The 19,037-nt window shown below is 39.0% G+C and overlaps 1 protein-coding gene across 7 annotated transcripts in view; it reads left to right on the plus strand.

The window, feature by feature from the left end:
* The first annotated feature begins 3,337 nt into the window (after positions 1-3,337).
* The window catches only part of DMD (dystrophin), a 1,148,686-nt gene continuing 1,132,986 nt past the window's right edge, over positions 3,338-19,037 (plus strand). For 3 of the 7 annotated variants that reach the window (XM_071430341.1, XM_071430338.1, XM_071430340.1), the window contains exon 1: positions 3,344-3,433. The gene's annotated coding sequence lies outside the window, so the exon portion shown is untranslated. Of the gene's footprint in view, positions 3,434-19,037 lie in introns of all 7 variants that reach the window. The other 4 variants (XM_071430346.1, XM_071430344.1, XM_071430345.1 and 1 more) reach the window with 4 other exon arrangements.

The following is a 19,037-nucleotide window of genomic DNA, read 5'->3' on the forward strand; positions in this document are numbered from 1 at the left end:
GTTTTTTATTGTGTTTATATTAATTTTATGCTTCAGGGGTCTGGTGCTTTCTGACAGCTCCTGGATAGAAAGTTTGGCCTTTGGCAGGTGCAGATCACGTCTTCCCATGAAACCAGAGAAAAGATGGTGTAGAATATGTTGCTGTATTTGTCATATCAAAATATACTTGCAGATTCAAGGTCATGTTCACAAGCTCGTAGCTCCAATATTTAGTTAAGATGAATGGCTGATGCAGATAGCATTAATTTGGGCATCCTGCTGTCAGTTCTAAGTTAAATGATTGCAAAAAGCAATGAGGGTTAACTTTATGTAAGGACAAAATTTTCAAGTTTGTTAGCACATTTTACAGGAAAGCAGGCTCTGTCAAATATTCTTTATGTACAAATTTTACTGATCAAGTGATTTCTTGCAGTATGTTGCAACACACATACAAAAATAGCATTAGCAGTAAAACACCTAGTTAATTGTTTAAAACACACAAAGCAGTTGTATTGCAGAAGTTACCATCAGGCAATTGTAACAAAATTGGCTTTTCCTTGTTGTGTCTCCGTGGGGATAATTTCAAGCTCTGATGCTAATTCATAATTTCTTACTGATACAGAATGGGTTGCCTGAGCTTTGAAAAAGATTCACACATATGCAGAATATGCAGAGCTTAGGAGTGAGGAATGTGAGTTGTGCTGCCAGAGGGAGGGAAGAATTTAGTGGCCACTAAAGCAGGGGCTCTGTTCAGCATGTCCTTGTCTTGTGATGACATAGGGAAATGGGTGTAGGAAAGTTTATTTTTGACTCTTGTATATGTTGACTCTTGTATATGGCATGGCTGATTCTACTGTGAGAAATGTGTTTGAAAATAAGCACAAAACCTGAAATCCAAGGTGAATGTCTACAGAGCTTAGCCAATAATGTGTTTTAAGCCTTTTATGAGATGTTGCAGAAGTAACTTTATTACTATGAGTATATTCATGGCCAGAAAATCCTGGATGCTGAATGCCTACTAGTGGAGAGAGCAATAAGGAACCAAAAATCAAAGCTAGTAAATTTATTTCAAACATGTGATATCTTGCACAGAGAAGATGGGTAACCTCTGGGATAGGTCCTCCATATCTAGAGGTGTTTGGTCCAGCATTTAGTACTTTTGTTGTGAGGTAAGCTTTATTCAAATGCAGGTTACTGGATTCAGCATGTAAGAACCTGTTGTAAAACATCAGTCCAGTCATTTATCTTATGGTCCCTTCTGGTCACAGTGGTATTCATTTGAGTCTGCCTGGGTCTTCAATTTAATGCTTGCCATCCAAATTGGGTTTTCCCTAGACCTGATGCATTTTCTGCCCTGTTTCCTTCTGGTGCAAGACTGAGCATGCTCCTTTTGCCTTGTGCAGAGGCACTGGCAATTCTTAAAATACCAGTGTTAGACCAGAATCCATCCAGGTCTTGAGCTAAGATTGCTCCAGAGAGCTGTTGAGCTAGTATTAGCAAAGAGGCAGTGAAAAACAGCTGCAAATGTGGATTTTACAAGCTGCTGTCACTTTCCAAACCACTAATAAGCATGCCAGTCTGGGAAGTGTGGGTCTCTAATGTATTGTACTCGATGTCATGTTTGTTGAATGCATGGAGACCATGCCTTGGGAAATGGATGTTGCAGAGCTTAATAAAACTTATCTTTGTGATTTAATTTCTCTGAAGAACATGTGGTTTCCATTTCTCAAAATGCCTTTCCTGGCTGTACAGTTAAATAGCACCATCCAGCCTCAAATGCATTTACATGCTTGCTATGTTGAAAGAACACTTAAAAAAAAAAAAAAAGTAAATGCAACCCAAAGCTGAGTGTGAGTGGTTTTATGCAGTAAAAAGAAATCTGCATGCCATAAATACTCTCTCATAAATTTAATGAAGATTTAGATTTTTATTACTGTTTCAGAACTTAGTAACTGTAGTCATGATTAGCAACACAAAGCCCTCTAATTTCTTCAGTTGGTATGCAGCCTTCAGAAAAGTGCTTAAGACCTCATTTGTTCTTAACTTACAGTACAAAATTATGCAGATCTGGAGTAAGCTGCTGTTTTAACTTGATGACTGCTTTGAAAAATGATTTGGTGTGGCTTAGGGTTTGAGTGAGGACTTTATCTCACCCACATTGCCTTCTGTTAAGTTGCATGATTTGAAGTTCTGCCTAGAAGACACCTCTTTTGTTCTTTATATACAGCATAACAAAGCAATTGTTAGAAGTTGGCACTGAGCAGCGTTAACAGAGTTTCCAGGATATATGCTTGCTTTTCTTTTGAACTTAATTGCCATTAAAAGGTAAAGCTACAACGTGCAGTGGTGCTAAAAGCAGTTAAATAGACTTATAATGGTGATTCTCCTTGTTTTCCCTGCTTTGCTCCCTCTGCCCTCCCCGAGCTTCATTGATGTGCAAACTGTAGCTGACCAGAGCTGTGAGTGCATATCCCAGCCTGGATGATTTGAGTGGGTGGTTCTCAAGCATCCAGACACCTGAGAGAGCTCCCTGGGTTGCTCAGTGTGAAAAATGCATATTTTATGATTGGCTTTTTGCAAATATTAAAATGAATATTACATGTGTTATGTTAGAAAGTTATGCTGCATTAATTTTCTTAAGTAGTGTCTTAAATACAGTTTTAGGTTATAACAAAATGTTAAAATAGCAACTATGCTATATAAGATCCTTTTTTTAAGGAAAGGATTCGCATCAAGATAGCGGCCACAGGACACCTAAATCTTTCAGAGAAAAAGAATTTATTTCTCTCTTATCTGAAGAAATTAACTTCTTCCTTCCTTGCTCAGCATGAAGATGCCATTAGGATTAAGAGGAAGAAGTTGACGATGACCAGACAGAATCCTGTGTTTGAATGGAATTTATGCATCATGTATGAGGTGTATGAATATGCAACAGGTTATTGTTTTTAAGGGTTAATCCTCTGTTAACGTGGGTCCTTTTTGGGGCTTATGTTGCTCAGAAAAAGGTGCCTGGACGTCCGTAACTCTTTGTCTCTATTGTCTCACATTGTCCCAATCCAAATTGTCCAAATTATTATTACTCTAATTACTATTTTTAGAACCATTTTCTTGCTATTAAACTTTCAATATTTTAAAAACAAGTGATTGGCGTTTTTCACACTCGGTGCACAGGGCCGTGCTCTGTCCGTTTGGCTGAGGCTGCCCTCCCCGCAGCGATGGCAGGGGGATGTTAGCAGGGGACGCGCCTGAGAAAACCAAATGCCAGCTGGATCTGCATAGCAAAGTCAGTACCACCGTGACTGCGGAGAGAGGAGCGCTCTGCGGGGCGCTGCAGTGCTCGCATGCCGGGGGATGCTCGCATGCCCGGGGCCGGCGCGGAGCGCTCCCCGTGCCCGGGGACAGCGGCGCCTGCCCGGGGGGACGCGGCGTTCCCGGAGCGCTGCTGGGCGAGCAGGTAAGGATGGCTCTGCTGCTGAGCGCATCCCTGCCCCGGCGGAGCGATGGTGTGGCGCTGCTGCCCCCGCACAAAGCCTTGGGTGCCCTCTAGAAATGAAAGGAATGCCTCGAATAATCTTCAGGGCTGCTGGATCATCTGATGAATCCCGACTGGAGCTTGCAGGCTCGTACGTGGTGTCTCTATGCCCGAAGTGCAGCACGTGGGAGGAGTTGTGGCTCTGGTTCAAAAAGGGTTTAGGGGCTGAGTGAAGCAACTGCATAAAGGGGGAAGTACAGGGTCATGGTCATAGAGCTGATGCATGTGTCAAAATAAATATCTTATTCATAGATAAATATTTTACCTACAAAATTTGGGTTTGGATGGATATACTTTCATAGTGCTTAAAGGGAAAAAAAAATGCCTGAAGGAAACTTAAAGGAAAAATAAACTGCTCAGACTAATTCATGGCCTTGCCAGTTCATCTGTGGTTTTTTGTGGGACACTTGAAGCTTGCAAAGCAATTGTTGGACAAAAGATGTTAGTGATGTGGTAGTAATATCCTCCTGTACTTCATCCCACTTTAGGACATAGATTAACTGGATATAATAAGCAGAACAAACTAGAAATTTTTTGTACTGTTTACAATCATAGCATGCAAAGATGTCTATGTAGAAGGTGATTTTTAAATATGTGGTTTAGATGGGTAAAATTTAATCACTGAACTAAATTTTTTCTTGAGTTCAGGGCTTCATTGTGTGCTTTAGTCTATTGTACTCAAATCAATCTTTTGGGTATTTTCCAGATAAAATTATATTATGTATGTGTCTCTTGCTGAAATTAAATTTTAATCTTGTTTTTTTGTTTTCTTTTATTTTGAGGTATTTCCATTGTTTCTATTATACTTGACAAGCTGCATTTCTTTTTATCACAATGAGGACCTAACTAACCACTACATAATCTGCTCATTGTGGTGTAGCAGATGCCTAACTGTAGGACAAAAAATTGACCTTTGAGTAGTTAGGTGGATTTTACCACATCTATTTAAGAATTTAAAAAGCATGGGATCTGGAATGTTCAGAAGTGCTGATGACTTGCAGCTTTTGTTACTTAGTCATTTCAGTCTGAACAGAACTGGGGGGGTGAAAATCACTATGAAAGGTGTTACCAAAATGTCTCAAAACTTAAATCCTGTTAAGTAGTAGTCTCTGATCAAAAGAAAGCATTTCCTTTTCATTTCCATGGCAAAAGGTTATCCAACCAGCAATTTATTTAAGATACTAAATTTAATGGCTTGCTCTATGAGTATCTGTTTTTAATTGCCTGCCTTCTGTATACTGTTGCCTTGACAACAGTATTTTGGTATGCTGAGGAGTTCTGATATTTTAAATGTAGATCTAAAGAAATACTGTATGTGTCTTTAAACTAGCCTTAGACCTGCAGCATCTATAAGCAATTACTGTTTTAGCTGGTTGAGTGCAAGTGTGTTGGTTGTGCACTGTAGCTGATTCTGTTGTGTGGATAAGTGCTCACATCTTGTCATTAACTGTATACCCATTAGACATTAAAGGTAATGGATTTATTTTGATTAAAGTGATCTCTTGCAATATGAATCTCTAATTGGCAGAATTTAATTCAACACTTTTTCTTTCAGTCTTTTTAAGTTAATTCACTGACTTGAAATGTGACTTGTTTGTGGTTATCAGCAGTGGGGGGGGGAACCACTACTTTGGCAGGTAATTTCAAAGTACAAGTGTCTTCCTTGAAGAAGTTGAAGAAGCTAAAATTTCTCCTACCCTGGTACCAGTGTCTCTCTGTGGTGCCCCATCCATTGTTGAATTTCTGCAATTACTTTGAATAAATTCCCACCTCATATATCTGGAGCTCTATGAGCAATGGATGTGCTGCTTTTTGTTACCTGGCAAATACTAAACTGAATATCAAGGTTAGTTTTTTGCTGTCCTTATACTGTGTGATTGGTATCAAGAACACAATGTGATTGAATTATGCTGCAGGATGCAATCAGATACCATAAATAGTGTTATCTACAGAGAGTCTTGGAAGTGGTTGCTGGACTGCTTTTAGAGAGCACTTTGGCTTGGCAATTGAAGCCATAGATTGGATCCTAATTTTGAAATATCAACCTGTTTATTAGAGAGATAATACAGTGTATAACTAATTTATTGTTTAGAAGAATGGTTGGATTTTAAAGAAATTAACTCTAGCAACTTTGTCATTTGTAGCTTTCAAAAGCTGCTTTTACCTTTTGTTCAGCCAGTGTATGAAGTCCTTAACAAAGAGGAAGTGCACTAATCAAATTATTTAGGGTGTTTGCCCTGCTTAGAAATTTTCATTTTCACCTTGTTGTATAAGGAGAAAAAAATTTTAAAAGTGCAATATATATCAGCCTCTGTCCAAACACTGTGTTCTACCTAAGTTTGAGATAATCACATAGGGGAGGAGGACCTGTTAAGAAAGTTCATCTGGAAGTGTTTACTAGGTCACAGTGGTCTCAAATAAGCTTCCTGCACAGATTGTCTAGTAATGTATTAACAAGTAATCATTGAAGCAAAACTATTATTTAACTATGATTTCATGATGTTAACTTTTGCTTGATGATGGAGTCTGCTGTTTTCCTTGACATTAGAGAAAATGAGAACTTGCTGGTTTGGTGTTTGGAATTTATCAGACTGTTTACAAATAGATTTATATGACATTTCCACTTTGTCAGTAGAAGTAGACCAGCATAATAAAGGTTGTGTAATGAATTTATATGCAATAGTATTTCTGTTCTTGATGGCCCACATCTGCCATGAACCATCTTCAGGAACTGGTTTAAGCCTTGCAGATGGCCTTTAAAATGTGAAGTATAATCTTCCACACCTATGACCTAAGCCTATTTCTTTAGTCCCAAGTGTGCCTTTCAACTGCAGGAGCATCCCATCTTTAGGTTATCCAGCATCACAATAATCACATATGTTCCTGAAAAAACCTAGCAGCTGGGAAAACAAAATCTTCTCTACAGCACTTTTGTTGCTGTGTTGTTTTTTTCCCACACACAATAATTAAGCTAATTCAATTAGGCTTTGTGTGATCTTTCCCCTTTTATCTCAAGTGTAATGTTTTGCTGAACACTAGAGGGAAATAACTAAGGATTGGCAATGTGCACTTGCAAAATATTATTCAGCTGAATGCTGGCTGCCTTCTCAGAAGGATTTCTGGTTGTTGTGGATTTAAACAATTATCATTTAATTATCTGGAGACTCTGCAGAAGTGTCACTGGTCCCTAATTTGCTGGAAATGTCACTGTGCTGTTGTTGTGTTGTGAAACTGCAGAGGACTTGCTGCTTGTTGGGGACTCTTTCCCCATGGGTTCCTGCACCCAACAGATGGGTGAAGGAAACTTCTACTGTGTGAAAAAACTCTCTAGTCTGCTTCCCAATCCATATTGGACTTGCTAAGTTTGTTAGTGCTTTTTCCTTTCTCTTTGTGGTGCTTCTGGCTGGCAACAGCAATAATGACAGTAGTGCTGGAAGATGTCCTGTCCTGTGGGATGGTGGCTGTTTTCTAGGCTCTTTTTTCATAGCTATGAAATTATCAGTAGTGCAGGAAAGAGCTACAGATTGAGGCCTGGTGATGCTGCACTGAAATTTTCTATCTTTTCATCATCTGCATGCTGGCTGGGTCAGAGCTGTGCAGGCTGGATGTAACCTGAGCTGCTTCTGTTGAGGTAAATTCCTGCAGGTCCAGATTCTGAAAGCAGTCAAGGGAGAATTTGGTTCACTAGAGATAAATAAAAGAAATACTGAGTACTAATTAGATATAATGGCCCACAGTAAAAATTGCTAAATTTGCCCTCCCCCTCTAGGGAAAAAATCCCAACAAAATATTTGTTTGAATGTAACCAGAATGGTAAAAGTGGTGGTCCTTAGGCAGTCTTTTTCCTGTCTGCTGAATTATTCCAATGACCTTGTCTAGAACTGTGGGTCTATGAATTTCAACCAGGTGTCCTGCTAAACACAGAAGTGAGTCCACAAATGGAGTGATTTGCATGGCAGAGTAGAAAATTAATTCATCATGATGATTGCCATTTGGCTGATAGTTAAACAGAGGCATAGATAATACTAATGCATTCTTCCTGCAAGACTAAGTCAATTAAACCCCATGCAGCTGAGACAGATCTCTTTTCATCAAGATTTCTTTCAAGGCTCATGTGACTTCCTCCACATAATAAATTAGCAACTGGGAATGGAACACCAAAGTCAGTTTCATTCTTTAAACTCTTAATATAAACTCCCTCAGGATACTTTGGGGAAAAAATCAGCTACAGTAGATTTTTTTCCCCTCCTTAGAAATTGTCTTTAAAAAAAAGTCCCCTGAATGACTCATTTAGACTTATGCAAAATAATCTGCTAGAAAGTTCTTAGTGATGTGGTGTGTCAGGATTTCAATCTTCTGTTGTGGGAAAGAAGAGAAGGTGTGGTACACTCACACATGACTACTGCAGTCAAACAGCTAATTCATATTCAAAACATAAGCACTCACCTGGAAGAGTTTAAATCTTCTGCAAATCTGGAATAGTTTTAAAAGATCCAGAGATTATGTTTTAAGTACTGAATTTTTGTGGCTAGGCTCTTTAAAACAATTATTTCTGCTTAATTAATATTAACAGTACTTTTCATCTCTTGTAGCTGCTGCAGTTTGAATAATAATTCCAAGTTTTAAGCTATTAATTTCCTGGAATTATTTTGCAAATTTTTCATTACATAGGTTATAATAAAAGGGGATGTTTAAGTATCTATCTGAATAAACACTGTGAAATCCTAACTTTGTTATGAAAGATGACTTTAATTCTTTTTGCTACAAAATATTGTACAATCTAGAATCCTAAAAAGTTACAGAAATATCAATCAAGCTGCAGAGATATAACATTTAAAACTTGTGCTTTGTCTTTCATGAGTACTCTTTCACACATAGTAGAGAGAAGGATTCTTCATTCCATCTGAAATTGAAATAACTCTTTTCTCTAAGAGCAAAAGTTCTTTAAGTAAGAAAAGTAAAGCTCACCAAGAATTGCAGTCCTGGCATAAGAAGCCCACATTTAGCTAAGCTTGGGATCCCTTGCCAGTAAATGTCATGATAGGGACTTAAAGGAACCTTCTGCTCAGTAAAGGTCTGCAGAGAATCTGTGATCCTAAGTGTTAAAAAGACCCCAAACACCAAACCAAACAAACAAAAAATGAACAAATACCAAACTGAAAACAACCTCAAGGAACCCACCCACACAAACCAAAAGTAACAAACCAAAAAAAAACCCCAAACCACCAGAATACAAAAAAAAAAAAACAAAACCAAACAACCACTTCCACACAGCCTCTGCTTCCCAGACTGAGAGAGAAAAGCTAAATGAGTTTCCTGCCTGTAGAAGTGTGATATGTTGCAGCTCTGACTTTGCAGTGTTGATTAACTACTTAATCTGCATGTAAAGGAGGAGGATGAATCTGCTTTTTATTTCAGATGTGGATGGTCATTTTCTGATCAAATCCAAGTTCACCTCCCGGGCACACCCTGACTGAGCCTCATCTCCTGAGCAGGCTTACACCAGACTTCAGAGGGTGCCTCAGCAGGGGCACCTTCCCCAGGGTGCAGGTACCACTGCTGGCTCCCCAAGAGCTTGGCTTTTGCAGCTCCATCACATGGACTAGAGGGTCCTGCTAGAACTTTTTACAGCTTGATGAGGTTGCTAATGCCTGTAAGAGAAGTTACAGCCTAAGCACAAGCACAGGTTCTCTTTATCAGAGACTGAGACACGTGCAGCTATCAGCAGCCTGAACTGTGGGCTGGGCTAACCTGACATGTTAGTCCTAATTGCTAGACAGTGATCCCAAAATAATCTGGTGGTAGCTGTTGGCACTCCTGGAAGTGGAGTACCACGTGAGCAATCCTGTATCATAAAAGAGAGCAGGGGATGTGGCAGTCCTCAAGTGACTGAGAGTAGTGGGTGGTGGGGTTTTCTCCTCAGTGGCATCCTTGTAGAAAAGGCAGAGGCTGGCTTGCTTGTTACAAGTGTTCTGGCTGTACTGCCAGAGCAGTGTTAACAAAGGAGAGATGAGGGCTCAAAATAGACAAATGTATTCCCTGTAAATAGCACCATGAATGTGTGATAGTGCTACTGTTGGAGTGCTGCATTAGTGTAAAAAAAGTTCTGAAGGCATAACTGTAACATTACTAGACTGAGTTATTCTATGTACTCCTACCTAGACAGGTAGAAAGCTTGTAAAGAAAAAGATATAGTATCTTAAAATGTAAATTAATTGACAGTGACTGTATGGGAGGGAATAGTTAGTTCTCTTCTGTTTCTTATTTGTCTATGATATATATCTATTCTAATTGGGAAAGAAATGAAAAGTTTAATTTCACGTCAGATTCCTTATTAAGTATTTTCTTGTAGTTAAATTAGAATGCTGCTTGCAGCAGTTTACAAAGTGCTTGTCAAAGTAAAGAGCAACCTGGCATATTTCTTGTTTTCAGAGCTTAAAGAACTAAAGAAACCCTGGCACTGGAATTAAACCTGGGGTTTTTTTTATTATTTTTAATTTTAAACAAGAGTTTACCTGTGTAGAAACTGATTTTGTAGGCTTTTCATACAGCCACGAGTGTGACTGGAATGAAGAGATCCCTTTGGAGGGTTGTTGTGAACCAGAAATTGTACTGGCTTACCTTCAGTGCATATGCAGCTTATTTAATGAAGTGATGAGCAAAGTACATAAGCCTGAATACACTAAAAGGGAATGGAAGCTGAGTTTTCTTGATCTAATTATGCCTGGGATTTGATCTGTTTCTTTCCCTGTCCTGGTGGGAAGTTTATCCACTTACTGCTGTTCATAAGAGCTTAAGAATGCTAAATTCAACTGTTTCTTCAATGCATATATTTGTTCAAAGATATTCTATTCAAGAACAAACCAAGAGACTTCTGGGTCAATTATCAGAGTTGGTAGAAAATGCAGGTGTGTGAAATGTATCCTATTACATATGTGTCTGGTGTTTTACAATTGACCAGCTGAGGTTCATATAGTGAGGAGTTTTGCATTTGATATCTGTATTTGCCTTACTTGAATGCTGATTTTCTGTCTCAGTTCTGGAAAATTTTCTGGCAATGGCATAGGATCACTTTCTTCTAAGACATATCACCACTACTTAAGTAATGCTGGAGTTAACTTTGAGGTTTCATAGCACATAGTAGATCCTACACATGGTGTTGCCTGGGATGCTTGGAACTGGGTTCCAGACTTCAGTTTTCTGTGAAGTGAATATATTTTTACTGGCTTCACTAATCAGCATATCTATTTTTTTTTTTTCCTGAAAGAATGCAATCCAGTGATTTGGGGTTTAGTACAATCCTGATATATTCAGGTGTATGTTTCAAAGCAATAATTGAATTAGGGTCTTAAAAGAGCTTAAATTTCTTTTTGGGTAAAATTAGTGTCTTGCAATATTTAATATCCATTCATAAGAATGTTTCTTAATTATTACTGTATGATCTATTTACTCTTCAAAGTGCAAAAATGCCAATTCTAATTAAGTGACATGTTTCAATAATTAAAAAATCCTCCCAAACCACAACAACATAAACCAGTACAGAATAGACTTTACCTTCTGTTAGTCAGTCAGGCTTACCTGTCTTCCAAGGTATATTAGGACACTTTGATTTATAGAGCATCAATTCCCTGGTAGAACAACTGGGCCATGCTTCTTTGCTTAACAGGTAATTCTGAGATATAGCTTTATAATATCATTATCTTGATAAATGCTTTTGCCAGAAATATGATACAGCTGTAATGAAATTGTTGTTCAAAACAAAATTTGCAATCATGACACAGGTGGCAGGAGTACCAGTTAAGCTTGACTTTTTTTTTCCTTTGTCCAAGCTTAACAAACCAAATACCACTGGAGGGGAAGGAAGAAGTGCTTAAACAAGATGCAAATTGCCCCATGTCAACACCATGTTTGTTGATCAGAATGTGAGAAATGTATATTTCTGTTCATGAACAAGCTTGTTCCAATTTTGCCATAAAATCATAACCACTTTGTTAAACATGGAAAAACTGATTTATATTTAAAGTTGTATTTCCACTTGGAGTGGGAGAACTGCATTAAAGCTGCTTCCTGAGCTTGATCATACTTTATTTGCAAAAAACCAATGTGCATGTGTGTATAAAAAGACATGCAGGCTTGAAAGCTGTAGCCTAGGAATGCACCCCTTGGAGGTGTGTGTGCTTAAACATTCATCCCACCCTCTGGATTCTGTATTCCAGTTGGTACAACAATCAAGACAAGGAAAAATCTTACATGCAGCCTGATGTGCACCATACTGCAATGGAGACCAAGGCATAGCATAAAAGATCCAAAGCTTTTTTTTTGTGCAATTTTGTTTCTGGATGTTGCCACTTTTTCTCAGCATTTCCCTCTTGCTGTGAGTTTCTGTACTGAGAGTGTCACAGACAAACTGTGATGGTACCATCAGTCAGAGGAGTGTGGGGTTCTGTGCTTTGCTTCCCTGGTTGTCTCTCATCTGCTGGGGGGCACTGGCTGAGCCCTGTGGTCTGTTCTCTCTCTCTATGGCACAGAAAATACAGCACTTGGGACAGTGTTCTGGGAATGTGTGTGTGTGTGTTTTGGTGGCTCTTTTCTCCACCAGTACCCATCATCAGAGATGCATCAACAGTTCTGTTGGGTTTTCTGGTACAATGTTATTATCTAGCTGGCTAGAAAATGGTAGAGGAGACAAAATGTCTTGAAACCTGGAAAAAGTATAATGGGAAATAGACTCTGTTCCTTCAGCAAGGTAAGCCATTATCCTGGTGAGATTTTGTGGTCTGGTTTTTTCTGGTTTTTTTTTTTTTTTCCTTTTTGAAGCCCTGCCAATTAAAATTTGGCTATACTGAATCCTTGGGGTTTTTTTTGAATCTCAAAGAATCTCACATTCATTATACACTAAGAGCTGAAAAATAAAGGTCAATCAGTGTTTGTTTCTTTGCATCCTGTCCATGAAGTTCTCCACTCAGGGACTTGTCTTCAGTGATTAGGATTGGCAGCAGAGGTACCAACTTTTTAAGTCCTTGTACAATTTTTTGATGCTTTTAGGGGTAAAGGGACATTTTGGCTTCTGAATGTGACATATTTTTAATACTCAAGCAAATGTTAGTAGTGACAATCCCTTTTGGGGCAAGGGGAATTGGGCTGAAATGAGCAATCTTGGTTGAAGAATACCAGGAATGGTTCAGGAGAAGGCTGTGTCCTGTCCAGTGCTACACAGAAGTGTCCTGGACTTCATCAGACAACATATTAATAATTTTAACCATGCTACATGAAAAATTAGAGTAGGGGTTGTGGAATCTGTAGTTCACAGGAGCAAAAAAGTGAGCGCTTTCCAAGAATGGAGGTGGATTTTCTTCAAGTGACCAAAAAAAGCTAGAAAAACATGGTGGAAAGTTTGCTGAAGTACATTTGCAAGATAGGGTATTGCAGTATCATGGATTTCTCTGGAACATACACAGAAAACACCAACTTCTAGGATCCTCAATGTGACCTTTCAGAAAAGTAAGGGGGAAATTGTGCAGATGGTACCGCATCAGTGGATGTCAGCTAAACTGGCTCAATATTCAAAAGAGGAGTATGGAGCTGTAATTTAATTGTACAAAAACTTGAAGAACATAAACCACCTTGGTTTAAAGAAGTCTTTGTAAATGAGTATTTTATTTGCAGAACCACATCTCCAGCTGTCAGGTTTGACAGCAGATTATGATACTAATCCTACTTAAATGGTTATATAACCAATTAGTGGTAGGTGTGATGAACTCAGTGTAGCCTTGGAAGAGTTTAGCATTCAAGTAATGCATTGTTTGCGGAGAAGATTGCATGGGAAATGTTTTGGATTAGAATTTTGGTCATTTTCCTGTGTTTCTGTCAGTAATTCTGAAGTATGATGTCTCCTCTCTGTTGCTAAATGCATTGTCTGTTTTCTAAATATAGCTACATATGATGAAGGAAACTTAAAACCAATTTTTAGTCCTATAATTCCTGTTCCAGAATGTGGCCAGCTACTTGACAAGACACAGTGATTAATTGCTACAGCTAGTTTGAGGTTAAGAAACTCTTGTCTAGTAGTGAGAGAAGTTTAATACAGGTGAAAATCATGTAGATAATTGCATAGCATTGAAAATAGGATCTCCCTTGCTTCCTAGGATCAGTCTCACCAGAAGGGACTAACACACCTCTGTTAACAATTTTCCAGGGATATAAAAAATGGAAATGTAAGTTTTGCAGAGTGAAAATACTCTATGGAGAATAGTGAACTGAGCTGCTTCAGTTTAGAGATAAACAATGCAGGTCACTTGGGGCTGGCCTCCTGAGGAGTACCTGGTGTTTTTGAGATCATAAATGGCTGATACTTCATGAATGCTGCTTTGATAGCATTGTATTTATCTTAATTGAATCTCAGAATATGGTTAGAAGATAAAGCTTTTTAAGACTCATGTTTACTGTTGTATTCTCTTGTCAAGATCTGGGGGGTAAATATTACAATATGAGCACTCTGTGAGTGAAGGTTTTGGAGCCCATTCCTTTAAAGCACACCATCTCAGACTCTGGACTGTCAAAGGGCTTATGTGTTTAAAGCTTTAGTGGACATCTTGGGGAATGTACTGGAGCTTGTGAATATGTTCCATTAATTTACCATCACACTTGAACAGTTGCTAGTCAGTTTTAATGCTCAGTGCTACAGTGAGGTAGTTAACCTGATCAAACTCCCTTTTTAAACCCGGCCAAAAGCCCCCTTTAATTCAGCAATGTTCAAAGTGATGACCTCAAGCTTCCTGTTTAATTCTCTGTTCTCTGATGGAAGATAATAAAGGCAGATACAAATAATTCAAGTGAAATTCTGCTTCTGCATGCATAAGGATTGACTGGAAATACAGTGCAGCTCCACGTTGATAAGGATCCCAGGATTCCTCTTATAGCATGTCAGATTTTTGTTGTCTATTTTATTTGCAACTTGAGATTAATGTCATGTTGTAGTTTAATTTAAACCCCAGTTAGCTGCACACTAATCCCAGGTAGTCTGACTTCAGGCAGTCCTGAGATGGAGCTCCTTCCTCCCTACAAGCCTGTTAGCGCAGTTCAGGTTTTGATTGAAGGCCAGCTGCTGCCTGTTTTCTGGAGGTGGTGTAGGCATAAAGATTATTGGTATAGGGAAGGGAGAATTTCCCACTCTTTGGTCTGTTTTACAGTTCTGTGGTTTTCAGCAACATTATTGACCTATCTGCATTCCCTTACAAGATATGGACGCCAGCGCAGCAGTGCAAGCAGTTCACATTTAATAGCTTTGCTGGAGGAGGTTAAGAAGAAAAGATATGGAAAAATCTATTCATCTTTAGAAAGATTTTTTTTTAAGTGCTCTTCCATAACAAGCTGTTTAATTATTTAATGCAATGTAAACATAAACAGATCCTCTTTTACAAGGAATAACTTCATTAAATATCTATTCAAAGCAGATACATATATTTTCTAACATGGCAGAAGGACTGAAAGGTACTTATCTAAGGAAGAGAAAATTTAGTCTATAAAATGATTGAATAATAGATATGTAATTTTCTAGCTTGCATGTTCTTTCTGAGCACTGATGGCATTGTAGACCTCATAAGCTTTGCAGAAGAGTATTTTAAATCTTCAAACTCAATGGGGCACATATAAGTTAGTGTACATACACAGGAGTGTATTTGCATTGTGACTCTCAATCTTGCATACATATGTGCACAATTGAGTCTCTCATGAGGAATGTAATTTACAACTTACTGAAATTCTCTAGGCTATAAATTTCGGTAAGCAGCTGCTTTTTCAAGGTTCATGTCCTCTGTGCCTTTGTGTAAACCTGCTTTCTCAAATTCTCCTCTCCCTGAACTGCTCTGACTTACAGGAGACTAATGGGGGCATTCCTTTTGATTCATAATCTGTGCTGTAAATTCTCCTTGCAAAACCCTGCTTGCTTCCCCTCTTCTTTGTTGCTACCTATGGTGCACTTTGATATGTGGTAGCTTGTTGCCACGCTGCTGCTTGCCCTGGGTGACAGCCCCTGCTCTCAGTGTGGCTGCCCATGGCTGCTTTTCACTTGAATTTCATTGCTAGGTGATGTATTTCTGGTTTGCAGCATGTGGTCTCAGGCATCCATGAGACTCCTGCCCACAGTTACAGAGTTCTGCCTCTCTGCTCCTGGTTTTCGCATGGGCAGCGCTGGATGGCAAGAGGAGAGTTTAAAATACTCTTAGAGGGAGTTGGTAAACTGTGAAAGCTCCAAAGACTGCTTTTGTCCTAAGCCTCTGTACAGCTTCTCTTTGAAAGAGTTTGCAAAAGCCCTTTCTGGTCTATGAAATCGGGTTTTCCCTCTAGAATGTGATCCCAGCTGGATCTGTCCCTTTAAAAGCTCGTGTTCTGTTCCAAATTCCATGAGCTGTGTTGCAGTTGACTTTTCTTTCAGAAAGGGCTTTATATCACTCTAGCCTGTACTCCCTTTGAGTCAGTTATAATCAGGAGCAAAATTTATGTGGAGCAGTAAATTGTGATCCTGTGTACAACCAGCTGAAATTTGCAATGGCTTATCCATGGAATTCTTCCTGTGAAAGCTGTTTTGTACTCCCTCCCTCCCTATTGCTCATTACTGCTCCTCTGGAGTCTAATTTCAGCCACGGAGAAAATGACTGAAAGAAGGGTGAAATAAAGTTCTCTACTGGAGTTAATGCTTTTATATCCACTAACTGTATAGCTGGCCTACTTGTTGACATAAAGGGAAATGTCATGAGGAAACAAATAGCTAACCCTGGTGGTATTGTAGCACAGCAGCCCTGTGACAGAGGAGACTGCAGTGAGTGTTGTAAGCCCCTTGCTTGCTCTCCTCCCAGCCCTGCCCCTTGCCCAAATTGCACTGCCTCTAAGAAAACATTACCCTTCTTAGTCTTGTGATTTGTTTTTTATCTTCCCTTAATTTCGATTTCACACCTATTTATGATCCCTTTCCCTGTTGCCTTCTCTGCTCTGGAATGGCTGTGTTGCCTTCTGCAAAATACAAATGGAATTAATGTCAAAATTGGGATAACAGAAAAAAGCTTTTTAAAATAGATTTTTTTCCTAACTTCTGTGCTTCAAGTATTTGTTTTACTACTGGAAACAACTCAGTGTTTTTCTGCTTTTTAATCCAGTAGAGCTGCAAGCTTAATTTTGAATATATTCATAATACTTTTGAATGTTTGGGGTTTATTGGAGCAATTAATATATAATAATACTTGATGTATGATTCATTTTAATGAATTTAAGCTGATTATTTGCAATATAGTGAATATTGTAATTGGATTGCAATTAAGCATTCAGTTGTAACTGATTCAGCAGCACTGGTAGGGCTGCAGGTATAGTCAGTGTTGATTTGCTGTATTTGTTCTTCAGCTTTACATTTCATTGTCTTATAGGAGTTATCTAATTGCAATACAATTGCAAACAAATCCAAGCTTTTAAGAGCTTGAAAATTATCTACTGGATCAAAGAACAGTAACTGAGACCTGTTGTAAGCATGTGTATCATTGTATTGCTGCTCCTATTGAGATAATATTGCTTAATTTGATTTTGTGGGAAATGCTTTACTGTTCACAACTAGCTGCTTATCAATTTGAGCTGTGTGAAATAAAGGCTGTGCCCTCAAGTCTATGGCACTGACAATGAGGATCATTATCAAGATGGCATATGATGATGTTAGGAAGCATGCACTACCCTTGCAGAATGACAGAAAATTGAGTTTCTTCTATATGCATTGCGTGAGGCCAGAAGTACCCCTGCTTATTTTTAAAACCTTGAATGTTTTTCTTCTTGTAAAATAATCACTTTGATTGTTTTGGACTGTGTTGAATATCTACTTGTTGGCTCTGAACAAAATTACTGGACTGTAGTAGTCAGAAAAAAAAAGTCAAAAAGAAAAATCAGAAAAGATGATAAATTCTGAATATTTATAAATGTTTAAATATCTATTGTCAGCAAAATATTTAAATGCAATACACAGCACATATCTCTGATGGTTTCAGCTAGATTTAGAGATGGAATATATTCTTTTTGTCATATGTGATTGCTAGCACTGAGGAGGAGACAGTAGTGAGCCTTTGCTTCAAGCTGTCAGTCTCAAGGAAAGTGTGAAAAGCTCTATGCAATTATCCATCATTAGCCACCACATCTCCAGTGGGGGTTTGGTATCCCAGCATTCTGTCTCTGTTGAAACACTAGTAATTCCTCAGCTTTGTTTATTCACATTATCCCACTGAGGTTGGGGGGCCAAATTTTGGGTTTTACTCAGTGGTCAGTTAATGAAACCCATCTGAGAACAGCCAGGCAGGACAGCAAATACCCCCAGCCTTGTGTTAATCCCCTTAATGCTGCAGTTCTTCAGCCCAGCATAGCAAGAGGGTGGCTTTGTCCAGTTGACAGCAGAACACCAGCTCTGCTGTCTCTCTTAGAAGATGCTCATGCCCTCCTTGCCCTCTTGAGAACTCGTGTTCATCCTTGGTATTGCCTACTCACCTTCTTAGTGCCTGTGCCTCGAGGGCAGCAGAGGCATTGCACCCACTCTTGGGGGCTCAGATCCACTGCCTGGGGGCTGGGCTCCCTGGCTTCTCCCTGGTGACTCTGCTTGGCTTTTGCAGCAGTCAAGCTGGCTCATCTTCCAGGCCCTCCATAAGATGCACTTGCATCATTAAATTCCGATATTTTATGCATTTCCATTGGCTGATGTTAGTATTTATGAAGCACTTTCTATTCAGAAGTTAGGGCAACATGGAGCACCTTTGGGAGCTACTGTGCTATTACTACCTTGCCTTATAGATGAGAAGGTAAATTGACTTGCCAAAGGCCATGCAAAATCTCTAAGGGAAGCAGAAATATAGCACAGATCCATCAGTGGGTCCTTTTCCCTATGCAATAATACCTTTGCTTTAGATAAAAAAAAATATATTGGAAATGTAAGAACAGGAACCATTAAAAAGTAATGCAAATGCAACCCATTTTTCAGGTGCAGTTATCACAGAGGCAACTTTAAGAAAGCACTGTGCAGTGAGTTCCTTTGTATTAGTAAATTAATGCCTCAAGTGTGCCATTTGAGTGCTTGCCAACTGAGTTTTGCTTGATGTTGAATGAGCCTGAGGCAGAAATAGTAAGTCCTGTGCCACTCCTGAAGCCAGCTTGGTTCTGTAACTATATGTTTTTCATTTTGTTTTAGTGATTTGGTCCAAAATAGTCTCCCTGTGGCACCTAGAAATTAGATGTTTGTGAGTATGATCCCACCTACACAGAGTGGGAACTGATTTGCAATATCTGTGTTGCTAGGTTTTGGCAGGTTCATGTAGAAGAAAACAGCTTTCATCAGCAGAGAGAGGGGGAAAGTATCCCTTGTATGTATTTCTCAGTCAGGGATGAGTACCCAAACCACAGCAAAGAAATGAAAGGATAATTGGTTTGAAAGTGGAAGTTTTCATCCTTAAAACTATGTTTACCCTATTGGGTCAGTGCTTGGTCATTTACAGCTCTGAGATATTATAAA

The sequence above is a fragment of the Agelaius tricolor genome, unplaced genomic scaffold, assembly GCF_023055355.1.
Source record: "Agelaius tricolor isolate 1412-34295 unplaced genomic scaffold, bAgeTri1.0.p SCAF_7, whole genome shotgun sequence".
Taxonomy (NCBI): Eukaryota; Metazoa; Chordata; class Aves; order Passeriformes; family Icteridae; genus Agelaius; species Agelaius tricolor.